Genomic DNA, 12,734 nt, shown 5'->3' with positions numbered 1-12,734 from the left:
ATCTTCCTTTTATCTCCTTGACATGTATCAGCTACAGCTATATTAAAACTCTACATTTTAACCTTTCTGAATTCAATTCACCCGATGAATTTCTTCTTCCTCCATGCCTGGAGTTCTGACTTCAAAAGAAGATTTTCACACACAAGAGAGATAAATGCCAGGAGAATTGAAGTAAGGATTGGGTCAAATAACATAGGAACACCTTCCTTCCTGCATTTTAAGATGTGAAATGTGAACCCAAACTAAATGGTAAAAGAAGACCAGCTCTTACTCTATTCTCTATAGGTTCTCGGGAAAGAAATTGTTTCTCTTAAAAAGAAGAGTTCATAAACTGCCTGACTTTGCTGTGATGCCCAATTCTTTCCAATATCCATCCTGTAAATGGAAAAATGTGAAGATTAAATATGTAGACTGTTAACACACTGGTGATTACGCTGCCAGAATGCTGTATGAAGAAGCAAATCTGGGAATGTCAGTGTTTAGGAAGAGTAGATATTTTTAGCATCTGGGACTACTGGCCGTGAGAGGGAAGTGTAAAGGAAAAACCTATTAGTGCAAATGAATGAGAGCTTTTCTGGGTCATTCTCTGTTTTCCTGTCAAAGTGTGTGGCCTTTCCATGAACGCTTCTACTCTTTAGAGCTTCCCTTTCAGATATGGGGTACACAGACAGTGCACACACACAGACACGTGCCTGGAAGAAAATGAACATACACACACGTGGGAAAAAATCTCAAAAAAAAAAAAAGGCTGGTGATATTTTTTCCTGCTAACATCCCATAGTGTTGAAATCTCAGGTCACATCTTTAGATGGAGACTTCAGGCATTTCTGCAGTAGAGATGTTCTGCTTTAAGGAAAAGGAATGTCACCCTCTCATACGGGTTTAACACAGCGAAAATTATTTTTTCAGATTCCTGTGATTGTAGAAGATTTCTGAGCAGCTGCTACCTAACCATAGGAGGGCAAAATAAAAAAAGGGTGGAGTACAGCTGAAACGGGATAGAAGGAAGTGAGCCAAGAGGAATTAAACCGGGAACTTGGTGAGCTGTCATTCCATCCGTGCTCACGCAATGTGATCTTCTCAGAAGTAGACTTTCAGATGTCTAGGATGGTTCTAGAATTTTTGTCTTGCACTTCTTGATCCTAACAATGAGAAGATCTTACGGTAAAAATATAGTGCAGCCATCTTGAGGTTTTTAGCAAAAGAAAGTTTACCTAGTTTTCCAGATCAGAGAGCTGTGTCCTTCCTGATGCTCCCTGCTCCCTCTGTACCTGGGGCTGAGAGCTCATGCTGGCAGCCTTGGATCAAGGGGCCATTGTCACCGCAGCAGAATGTGACACACCACATAAATTCAAGTTTTTTAAGTTTAACTCCACTAAAATTATAGTACGATATTGGGTCATTATAAAGACTTTTTTATAAAAATAAAGTGTGAATAAAGCTCCCATATGCAATTAAATTACCTTTTTTTGTCAAGTCCAAAACTCATGTCAAACATACAACCTTCTAATCCACCTCTATCGTCCATAAAATTAAAATAAAGTTATCCAATCTGTCTCATGCCTGTTTCCAGGTAATGGGTAAACAGGCATATTCTAATATCTGACAGGTCCAGACTCAATTCTTGCTCTCAAAAATAAGGAACATTTGTAACCTCTCTGAGTTTATTCATTTATAAAAAGGATAAACCACAAACCTCATCGTTTTTATCTTTTTTCCCCTCCTAAAGATTACAAGTGCTTAATAAATGGCCTAGATGATATTAAATGCTCAATAAATAAGAGCTGGTATTGTTGTTGTTTTTGTTATTGTTGGGAAAACATGGCTTAATCCTGAAAAGGTGTCAATGCCCTTAATCTAATTGAAGTGAGTATAGGCTCCAGCCAGTATTCCATGGAAGCAGGCTGCAAATTTGGATAAAGATCATGTTTTAAAGTAAGATATTGATTGAGGAGATGAGAGAGTCTGAGAGGTCATCCTTCCTCCACCCAATAACCTTCTCAGGTCCACTGCTCTTGGTGGCTGTTTCTTTTTCTGTTTTGTTTCCTTCATATTTCATCTCTTAAAGATTCAGCTAAAGGGAACCTTTGAAGATTGAACTCTCCCAGCTGCTCTCTTCACTCTAGATATTTGCAGTGAAATAGTGCTTGCCACCAACAGCTCAAGCGTGATGGCCTTATGGGTGCCCAGAAGGATGTGAAGGATGCCATAAGGCTCCACACTCCTCTGGTGGCTCTAACACCATCAACATAGCATTCATGGATCAGGAAACAGGGCTATTGCCTTTAGAAAGTCCTATCAAAATCATTACTTCTCTCGCCAACATTCTATTGGTAAGTAGAGGGGATTTGAAGTTAAAAGCCTTCTTTAGTCCTCAGTTTTCTTGTCTATAAAGATAAAGATCTCACAGTCAAGTAGAGAGGAAAAGGCAAGACAAAGTGTCGGGGGTTCTTTATGAAGGATGACACATCAAGATTATTAGGGGACCCTCACCTTTGGGTCTCCACTTTGAAACCATGGCAAGGATGGTCCTGATCCAGACGAGATGCAGAGGCATTTGATTTGGATGGAGGAGACAGAAAAGTCTGAGGTCCCAGTCCCTGCCTAGGGGCCAAATGTGGGTCAACCGGACACAGTCTTAGGATTCTTGAAAATATAATTTATTTATTTATTACTCACAATTTAAGCTGAAATTTCTCAAAGTGTGGTCCACGTGCCACACAGAAATTTTTGTTAAAATGCATGTTTCTAGGCTCCATCCTAATTCCCCCAAATGCATATCTACAGGAAAAGAGTTTCAGGAATGGACATTTTAATGCATCCCCATATGATGTCCAGTAATGTAAACTTTGAGAGCAGCTGACCTTGGCCCCAGAAATCTTACCTTCACCAACCAGCTGACGTGAGCCCTTTCTGTTCAGACTTTGCTTCTCACTCTCCCAGCTATGGATTCTTTCTTCTTAATGTCGGTGATAATTTCTTCTAAACCATATTACCGTGAACTTGGTTTTTGCTGTAACCAACTCACATTTGGATTATGGTCATGACTTTGTAACCAGCTCCTTAGCTCCAGTCTTTCTCCCTTCTCACTCATTTCACATAATTCTGCTAATTTTAGTCAAATCACTCTCTTCTTGTAAAACTTTCAACGATGACTTTTTATTACTAACTTATAAATCTAAACATCTTAGCCTGGCATCTGTGGCCCTCTTCAATCTGACCCAAGATTAGACTTCTTTACATCTTTATTTGATCCTTTATTTTGCGCTAAACCACGCTGATATTTTTCTCTCTGTTTCTCCTTCCCTAATTCGACATTCACATTCTATCCATTGTTTATATTGCTTCTCACCCAAATTAGAATTCCACGCTTGTCTTCTCAATGTGACAGAATCCTTAAATATCCAACTAATAACACCGTAGACATCTCTGACCACTCCAGCCAAAAAAAAGTCCTGCCCCTGTCCTAACTGTACCAGTACATGCTCTGTGTTGAATTTCTGGGTTGTTATGGATCATAGAAGTCTCTCCTTGGCTAGGCCATAAGCCCCCTGACAGCAGAAGTGAGTGCTATGTTTACGTTTTCAACAAAGGCTAGCTGATACCCTGGCTCATGATGGTGCCTCCCTCACTGCCCTGAGCTCTTCTCCAGGGTGGTCACACCCTTTCCCAATGTTATGCAACTATTTAGTAATAAGTAAGTTTCCTGACCTTCACTCCAATGCGCTTTCCTTTTACTTATTAGGTGCCTTGAAATAGAATGAAGGATTCTCAGTTACATTGTGAATACAGTAAGTGAGCCTAGAAGGCAGTTTTTGGCAATTCTAAGAAAAATTCTTTCAACTGTTCCTATGGCCAGCTATTTGCTCAGTGTCCCCACACGCAAAAAATGCTATACACTCATTCTGACTTCATCCATTCATGTGGCATGCAGTGAGCATCATTATGGGGGAGGCCCATGCGAGATTCTATGGGGGAAGCAGGATGAATGGGACAGAATTTGTTCTCAAGGAAGTTAGGGTTTTGTTGAGGCAAGAAAGGATGAATGCAAATAATTTTAAGCAAGGCTCGCCATATCAGGCCCAGCTTACTCACCCATAGTATTCTCCTCACCAAGTCAGGAAGAGCTGATAACCTGATCAGGCAGAATCTTATTAGATGCAGATGGCGCCAAGTCCAAGGATAGTAGAGTCAGGGAGACTCAGATCTTCTGTCCTTGGACTTCCTACTCTGGCTCATCTGATGGACAACCCCCCGGAGGCCCGGATGGCTAGACATCTCTTCCTCTCCTCTTCTCTCCATCTACGTCATCCTAAATAATGGAGTGGATGATCTTTGCACCTCCCGTATGCCTCTGCCCACCTTCTCCATATTGCGGCCCAGAAACTGTGAGATTTAGGTTCTGGGGAGTGGAGCAGAAGGCCATGCTAGTTCTTGCAAGTGAGCCCCTCTCCTCTATCAAACATTTTCAATAGATCCATTCTGGAGTAATGGACAGTTGAATAATTACTAATACAATGGTGCATCTTTCCCATCATGCTGATGCTTGCTTATAGCTTCCTTGTCAATCTCGGAATAGGTTATTGGGAGAATTTAAGAATTCCTCAGTTCTCAAAGGCTGGCTCAGTTCACCCACACTGTAATCTAACCCCATTAGCAAATACAGCTTCATAGGGAAATTACGATGTGAAAGAATCAATCCCTTCTATTTTATACATACTTTACAGTTTACAAAGCACTTCCACAGGCAAAAGAATAAGAGGAAATTTATGAGTATTTGATGAAGAGATGATTATTTTCAAGCCATGTAAATATGATACATATTAGTTCCCTTTTGCATAGGTTTTAGGGCATTTGCTAAATTATAAAAAATGTCAGAAAACAGCTAATGTTTTGGAAAGGTCTGCAATTGGACGCCAAATGAGTTTTTTTGTTCTTAATAACAGATTTGTACATGCTCATAAAATTAAATCACAAGATTATTTTTGTGCCACAAGCATGCCAATGCCTCAGACAATTACATGTGACAGTCAAGGGTCATAGCTAAGGGTTTGAACCATTTCCCGCTTTGTGTATTTCCAATTCAGATTATTTGTAAACTTGCAATATGATATGACTTTAGGGGCCAAGTGCAGCAGAAGTGTCATCTTCCTTGTGGCATGAGCCTCATGTCCCTGGGGAGGGAGCTCCTGTTAACTGATGAAGACGTCAAACTGTGTTCCATGAATGTCAACAGCTGCATATTTATCACTCGCCATACGCCCTCTCAGACTGAAAGATTTCACTGTTTATTCACAGCAAAGACACTTAATTAATGACTAGGCCTAATCGAGCTGTCTTATTATTTACAGGGATACCAGTGTGGCTAAGCTCAACTGATCAGCAAACAAACCAGCCTTGAGGAAGCTTTAATTAATAATTCTGAGCCAGGCATTGCGAGAGGCCCCATCCCCGAGCTCTCGGGTGATTTACAGCATCTCCTTTGCCATGTTCTCATGTCCCCTGCATGCAAATGAGTGACCACCCTGGCAGATTCTCCTGTTTCAATTGCACTGGGTCTTGTTTATTACAGAAACACTCTTATCTTTGCATAGGACTTAATGGAGATGGATGCCTGAATGGGAAAACTCCTAGTGTCTTTCTTTTACATGTTGCCATTCAAAAGCATTTCCATAAATTTATTGAGCACCGACCATGCTAAAATACGGAGGGGATTCATTAACTTTAGTAAATCCAAAGTGATCAAACCTTAATATTTGCCTGTTTAGGGTTCACAATCTAGTTGGGAATCAGGTATAATAATACACGGTCAATTATGTTCAGTGTTAACCCGGAAGTAGAAAGCCCATGGGGAGAATAAGAGGAAAAGATAAATTGCTGCTAGCAGGGTCTAGGAGGCCTCTTAGAGCGGAGAGGAGGGGGCTAATTAGCCAACTAAAGGATGATAAGGAAGACAATAGGGAATTGTTCTAGAGAAAGACAATTCTGAGAACTCCGAGGATATAATGGAAGGGTATGAGGCTGGATGCAAGAGAATCAGTTAAGAGACCTTAGGAATTGATTGGTCAGAGAAGCCATAAAATAGGATCCGAACACTGGAAATCAAACAGGTGAATTATATTTAAAAGATTTCCTGGAAGCAGAATCAAGATATTCGACTAGAGATTGGACGTAGGTGATGCAGGACAGAACAACACCTTGACGGATCGGGAAGATGTGTCTGCACTGTTACCCAAAATCATTTCCATTTTTCTTCTCCAATAATCTTTTGAAAATACTGCATTATTGTCTCTTGCATCTAGTGGGGCTGAGGGCAGTTTGGTGTCACAGAGGTTTCCGTTGTTTTGTAAGTGTATATGTGTACGTATATGTGTACTTATGTATCTGTCATGAGTCTGGCATCTCATCTATCATCTATCTATCTATCATCTATCATCTATCTATCTATCTATCTATCATCTATCTATCTATCTATCTATCTATCTATCTATCTATCATCTATCTATCTATCTATCATCTATCTATCTATCTATCTATCTATCTATCTATCATCTATCTATCTATCTATCTATCTATCTATCATCTATCTATCTATCTATCTATCTATCATCTATCTATCTATCTATCTATCATCTATCTATCTATCTATCTATCATCTATCTATCTATCTATCTATCTATCATCTATCTATCTATCTATCTATCATCTATCTATCTATCTATCTATCTATCTATCTATCATCTATCTATCTATCTATCTATCTATCATCTATCTATCTATCTATCTATCTATCTATCTATCATCTATCTATCTATCTATCTATCTATCTATCTATCTATCATCTATCTATCTATCTATCTATCTATCTATCATCTATCTATCTATCTATCTATCTATCATCTATCTATCTATCTATCTATCTATCTATCTATCATCTATCTATCTATCTATCTATCTATCTATCTATCATCTATCTATCTATCTATCTATCTATCTATCATCTATCTATCTATCTATCTATCTATCTATCTATCTATCATCTATCTATCTATCTATCTATCTATCTATCTATCATCTATCTATCTATCTATCTATCTATCTATCTATCTATCATCTATCTATCATCTATCTATCATCTATCTATCTATCTATCTATCTATCTATCTATCTATCTATCATCTATCTATCTATCTATCTATCATCTATCTATCTATCTATCTATCTATCATCTATCTATCTATCTATCATCTATCTATCTATCTATCTATCTATCTATCTATCTATCATCTATCTATCTATCTATATCTGTCTATATCTATCTGTCTGTCTGGCTATCATCTAATTTTCCTTTTGATAGCTTCAGATTCTTTAAATCCTTGTTGCTCTTAAATTTCACTGAGATATCTAAATGCGATCCTTATCTATCCTGTTTGGAACTTGAGAAGTCTGGAAATCTGAAATTTCATCTTTAATTCCGGGAAAAGCTTTTGTCACCATTCCTTCTATTTTTCTCTCCTTCTGAGGCTCTTATTATCTTGATGCAGCAACTCTATTTCTATTCCCGTGTGTCTTAGCTTCTCTCCATGGTGTCTACTCTATTCTAGCTTACTGCATTCTAAGACAGTTTCTTCGTCTGAATCTCCAGCCTCTAGTTCATTCTTGGTTCTATCCAGTTGTTACTTCCCAAATCAATGTGTTCTCTATCTGAATTATTATATTTTTCCATACCAATTATTCTCCCCCATGGGCTCTTATTTCTGCTTTACAATATGACCAACCACCGCCCCCCCCATACGCCTTTGAGAATATTTATAATCTTATTTTCAATTTTTGATGTATTTCTTCCATGAATTCCACTTCAGGTGGTGTCTGGTGTTTGCTTTGCTGTCTTTTCTTTATAGTGGTTGCAAGAATTCAAACTGGTCTGCAGCCTCTGGTCCTCTGGATGGAATTCCACCAAGGAATTCCAAACTCAGCAATGCAAATAGGCTTTACTTCAGATCTGGAGCATTGTTTACCTCAAACTCTGCCCTTCATCTCTTTCAGGTCCTGGTGGCCCTCCCCAGAAGAGACAACTTTCTTTATGCAGTAATTTTGGGGACTGGGGTCAGAAGCTGCTGACACTAAGTGTTCAATTTATACAGGAAAGGAGGGCTATATGAGGGGATGGAGTTTCTTTGGGAACAGCCCTAGTGATTTACCGACAATCCATCTCTCTGATATTTCTTGACTCTGAACTTAGAGTTTCTTTGGGGTTTCCATTGGAGGCTCCATAGAAAGACTTTTGTCTCCTCTATTATTTCTTTCTCTATTTGGGCCTGTCCACTTTGTAATGACTAGATATTACCCCAAATTTCTGGTCCATTATTGACATTCTTACCTATTCAAAATATTTTAATGTTTCTGTTGGTTTTTTTAAATCTGTGTGTATTCTATCGGGAAGACATACAAAGTGGAGAAAGAAGTAAGCACGATTTTGAATTAAAATCCCGGAATTCCCATTTTAAAGGAGTTTCACAAATGTTCGGATGGACCTCTGGTTTTGAGACTGGTTAACTTATCTGACTGCATTAAACGATAAATACAATCTCTTTCAAAATATAAATATTTGAAAAACTAGATAAAGCAGTTTGGGTTTTGTTTAACGTTTGTTGAGCTGATGTCTACCTTGTGGAATATGTGCAAATATAGTTCTGCTGGCTAAGGCTTGAAATTGATGATTGTCAATATGAGTTTCTAATGATGTTACTACCTAACTTCCCACAGATCTGCTGATCCTTTTTACATTTGCTATTATTTGCCAAATGCAGCTCAATTTGAGTAGCTGTGATTCAGATTTGTTATGACTTTAGCACTTAATTTCATCGTCTATTATCAAAAAGTAATGACTAAATGGTTAATATGTTGTCAAAATCCATAGACATAGCTATGCAGAGTTGGTTTATGCTTTCTAGGAGCTTATGATTTTAAGAAAATTCTGACAATGACACAGATGCTACAGAGAAGAAGTCACATTTCTTATTTTGTAAGCGATGTCATCCAGGTTCTGGGATATTCATTCATTAGTATACAAGGGGTATGCATTTGCAACAGTTAACTCACAAGCAGCCAGGGTATACTTCGAAATATGCAGCATTTGCTAATTGTTTTAATCAGTTTAGAAACTATGGTTCCACTATATAGTTACTATGTCTCATTTTTAAAAATTTCCTAGAATTATTGCACCCACCTGTTTCTGAAATTTAAGATAATTGGCATTAAGGTGGGCAGAAGGGCTGCTGTTTCAGACTGGCTTACATTTGATTGCGAGTTATTAAAAACCCCTCCTGTCGACTTCAGCTTTGGAAATGATATGCTTTCATTCTTTGTAGATTACAGAAAATTTTAAAACTTACTTCCTCGCTAGTCTTTGCTAAATTCCCTAGAGAGATACGTTTCTCCCCTGCTAAGACGCAGTTCACAAACTTTTCCTTTTGAAATCTGAAACTCCAGAATAGTTTAAAAAGTACAGCACAAATGCACCTGATTCATTTGCATCTCAACCACATTCCTCTCTTGAAGGCTGAGCCACTTGACATCTCCCATGTCTTCCCTACGCTCTCGGCCCCAGCAGTCTGCTTCCTAAATGTTCTGTGCTCTTTTTCCCTGGGCCTTTATGCGTCAGTTCCCTCTGATGGAAATAATCTCTCTATTCTCCTTTAATGTCCCAGTACTTTTCCTACAGGTCTCTGCTTAGCTGTCACTTCTCCTAGGACTTCTTGCATGGCACCTCCTTCCCAGCAGGTGAGGCTATAGTGCATGCCACACGTGACTGCTATCGTCAGGTTATCCATCTTTCCCGGTAAACTCTCTGGTCTGTAAGGAAACCCACTGTGTCTGTGTTTCTCGCCACTATGACCCAATCCAGTGCCTGGCACATAGTAGGAACTTCAAAAATAAATTTGTTGGATCTGAAACTGCATTTGTTGAATCCAAAACTCCAGGAAAATAGCATGTGACATTTTCAATATTTAAATTTATTCTGAAAAACTAAGGCCATTTCCTTATTCCTTTCATCTTTTCACTTCCCTCTCCTTCCAAGACATATAGGCTTGTTATTCAGTTTAAATTAAAATTGACTAGCAGTCAAATTAACTCATAAAATTAAAAGCTAATAGTTCTGAAACTATTTGCCCAGTGGGTTAACCCCAGAAGCTTTGTAGAGACCGATTCTAGGATTTTTTTTTTTTAATCATAGGAAGCCATTTTCTTTCCAAAGTCAACCAAACCCGCTCTGGATCTCCTCTGCATATGTGATGCTGGCCACCAAGCCAAGGAAGTTTGTTTTATAAAAGCATGAATATACGCTTCAAAGTCAAGCTGGCACATACCCTTCTGCTTACATCCCGTTCTGCAAACTCACTCTCACGGCCTCCCCTCACTTCAAAGGAATGGTTAAGTTTAATTGTTCAAGAGGTCCAAGAAAGCAAGGAAAGCTAGAAATACTGGTGAGCACCAGTGAAATCTACACTAACAAGTTTCTGGTTGTGCAGGCAATGAGAGCTGTCACAACCCATGTCAGGTATACAGCTATGGAACAATGCCATCAATTGTGAGACATACCCTAGTGACAAAGATCTCCAAATTGTGAAAAGGAAATGTGTATCTTAGAGTAACAAAATACAGTATCTGAAAACTGTTTGCATTCCTTAACTGGAAAGTGTTCCAACTGAAGAAAGTCAACAGCCAGGTTTTTTTAACCAATTAAAACATTTGTATTATTTGGCAGAAAATAGTTTTCAAAGTGTTTGACAACATTTTGAGATTTTCAGTGATTTTTTCTTTTAAATCACAGATACCTTAGTGCCTATTTTTCAGTATTCATTGATAGTTTAAACCCTTCACATTTGTTTGATTTGTTGTGCAACCTAAGTTTCAACTTCATTACTAACACTTGAGCTGAATTTCCAAATGTGCTAATAAAGTAATAAAATGCATATATGCTATTTAGCTTATGAAAATTCATATTTTAAGGATCCACATATATTCTAAGTTCTAAAATTGTTGTATTTGCTGGTTATTGCCGAATTTTTTGTTGCACTAAAATGAATGTGGACCAAAACCATCATCCCGTAGTGTCTGGCCCCCTTGGAGTATATAGTACAAATTTGTGCATTTTTGTTTGAAGACTGAAATAACAAAGAGGAAAAAAAGGACTAGTGTGGGGTTACAAGCTTTCTAACAATTATATGGGTACATGAACTTCAAATATATTCACAGGAAAATATTTGGAAAACTGTGTTGCTGATGCAAATAAAAACTGAGTTGATTGGCGAATACAAGTTGATGTATTAGTGGCTTTCAGTGTGTGAAATTTATAACAAATACATTTGGGTATGTTATTTTTATTGTTTCCATTTTTGTAAATAGTCAGACTTTGTTTAGGCAAAACATTTGTAAAACTCCTTAAGCACTTGTATGAAACTGTTGGTTTAAAAATAGTTGACCTTGTTCCCACCTGCAAGTTTACAAATAAGGAAACTGAGTCCCATGAAAGCTCAGAAACGCATCTGAGGAGTGAAGATTTAGAGTCCTGTGGGTTTTGTTTCTGGACCAGCATTTCTCATTCATCCATGCATGCATGCATGCCTATATGTATGCTTGCAGATTTGTGTGTGTGCCTGCATGCCTCTTGGTGTGTCTGTATGCACATATGTCTGCATGCAAGCAGGCACGTATTTGTGTGTTTATGCACACATGTACACGTGTGTGAAAGTGTGTATGTGTGTACATGCATATGCATTCATTTGCATGTACGTCTCTGGGTAATGCATACATGCCTCTGTGTGTGTGTGAACACACATACGTGTTTTACTGCTTCTTTTATAGAAAATCATGTACATACACAAGCACCTGTGCCATCTTACACATTTTTGGTTTGTTATAAACAATGATCTGACTTCTTAATGACCAAAATATTCAGACTTTAAGCATATACTTTAGGTGCATTTTATGAGAAATCCCTGTGGTATAATGGTTTGAAGACCTCTGCATGTTTGCACTAAAGACGTGGATATTATAGGCTATAGAAGGATTTTCTATTTTCACATATTTGATCATGTATTACATTTATAAAGACGCCCACTGAACAGAATTTGGCTAAAAGAGAATATTTATCTCAATTATTTTTATCAGTGATAAAATTATTTTTAAATACATAGTGCATGCTCATTTAAAAAAACACAGAAATGTACAAAAAGAAACCTCACCTGACTATTTACCACCCCAACAGAGCTACCATTACTATTTTGGCAGACAGGTTTTCATGCATCTCTTTCAGCATGTGCGTGTGCATATACAAGCAATAATGCATCACGGATGTTCCATTGTCTTTTACACTTTGTTCTTTCTGTGTTCTTTCTGTCTGTTCCTTCCTCTCTTCACTCAGCTCCCTGCCTGGTGCAGCCCCTCCACCATACCCATGGGAACCACCTGTCTTTGGTTACCTTGCTCCATGCTCACAGCCTCACATGCAAACATATGAATGCACATCTAGGGGGAGGATCAGGGCCTCCCTAAAATATTATATCCCCTTCTCACCATCCCATTTTCTCATTAAACAATAATGATAATATTAATTTTAAAAAATCCTCAATTTAACTGATAGTTATATTCGTTTTAATAAATGCGTAAGATTTATGATGCTGGCTTACTATTGAGCGTTTGTTTTGTATCCATTTGTTTACTTTTACCAG

Source organism: Equus asinus, chromosome 1 (genome assembly GCF_041296235.1).
Source record: "Equus asinus isolate D_3611 breed Donkey chromosome 1, EquAss-T2T_v2, whole genome shotgun sequence".
In the NCBI taxonomy this organism is placed as follows: domain Eukaryota; kingdom Metazoa; phylum Chordata; class Mammalia; order Perissodactyla; family Equidae; genus Equus; species Equus asinus.
Note: the sequence above shows the minus strand (reverse complement) of the source record.